Here is a 1,651-nt window from a genome sequence, read left to right on the forward strand (position 1 = left end):
AAAACTACTCAGCTACATACAAAATGGAATAAACTGTTAGAACAAATAAAATAGAAAATTTCAAAAACATTATGCTAAGTGAAATATTTTGACACAAAATAGTACATGCTGTATTCCATATATTTATAATTCTACAACAGGAAAATCAAATTTATAGTGACAGAAAGCAGGTCAGTAATTGAAGGAGATCAGAGAAGGAATGGTTTGAGATAACAAAGATATTATACACCTAGTGGGGGCGTTGATTACTTGGATGGATATTTTCAAATTTTCTCAAACTTTACTCTTAAAGTTTTGAGATAACAAAGATATTATACACCTAGGGCGTTGATTACTTAGATGGATATTTTCAAATTTTCTCAAACTTTACTCTTAAAAATGATGCATTTTATTATGTATAAATTATACTCCAATAATTTTTATTTAAAAAGCAAAGAGAATAAACAAAATAACTTCAGGTACTTCACATAAAGGAATACATTCACTAACACAGAGTCTAAATAAGGAATTCTCACACACTGCACAGAAGAGTATAATTGGTACATCCACTTTGTAAAATATACCATATAACTAACAATTAAAATTTTAGGTATAGATTCTAGCCAGGTACCTCAGTTGGTTGGAGTGTTGTTATGATATTCCAAAGTTGTGGGTTCAATCCTGGGTTAGGGTACATACAAGAATCAACCAATGAATGCATAAATAAGTGGAAAAACAAATTGATGTCCTCTCTCTCTCTCTCTCTCTCTCTCTCTCTCTCTCTCTTTCTCTCTTTCATAAATAAAGTTTTTTTAATTTAGGTATGTTATCACCAGCAATGTCTGCATGTGTAAACAAAAATCATAAATAAGATAGTCTTATCTGTACTATTGAAAATAAGCAGGAGCGGGCAACTTTAATGTACATTGAGAGTAATACAAATAAACTGGCATATAGTTACATTGAGATGTTGTACAATATTGAAAATAAAAAAGCTGCTGCTATATGTCATAAGTTTTTGGGTGTCACAAACAAAGGAAAATATTGTACAAAAGAAGATTGATGCAAATATATAGTGTATTAATTCCTTCACATGAAGTTCAGACACAAGCCAGAGTCTTGTATCTATGCTAATAAAAGGGTAATATGCTAATTAGACGGGGTCGACCTGCCATCTTCTGGACATCTGACTTCCTTCCAGACAAACCCATGGTGGCAGGGGTCGAGGTAGAGGCAGTTAGGGGCAAGTTCAGGCTGGCAGGAAATTAGGGGCGATCATGCTGGCAGGGGAGGGCAGTTGCAGACAACCAGGCTGGCAGGGGAGGGCAGTTGGGGGCGATCAGGCTGGCAGGCAGGTGAGTGGTTAGGAGCCAGTGGTCCTGGATTGTGAGAGGGATGTCTGACTGTGGGATCAGGCCTAAACCGGCAGTCGGACATCCCCTGAGGGGTCCTGGATTGGAGAGTGTGCAGGCCAGGCTGAGGAACACTCCCCCCCATCCCCATGCATGAATTTTATGCACCGGGCATCTACACTAATAAAAGAGAAACATGGTAATTGGCGTACAACCGATACCCTTCCCATTGGCTAATCAGCATATCCTTATGCAAATTAACTGTCAGCCAAGATGGCAGCCGGCAGCCAGGCAGCTGGAAGCGAACATGAGGTTTGCTT

This window comes from Myotis brandtii, unplaced genomic scaffold (genome assembly GCF_000412655.1).
Source record: "Myotis brandtii unplaced genomic scaffold, ASM41265v1 scaffold1791, whole genome shotgun sequence".
In the NCBI taxonomy this organism is placed as follows: Eukaryota; Metazoa; Chordata; class Mammalia; order Chiroptera; family Vespertilionidae; genus Myotis; species Myotis brandtii.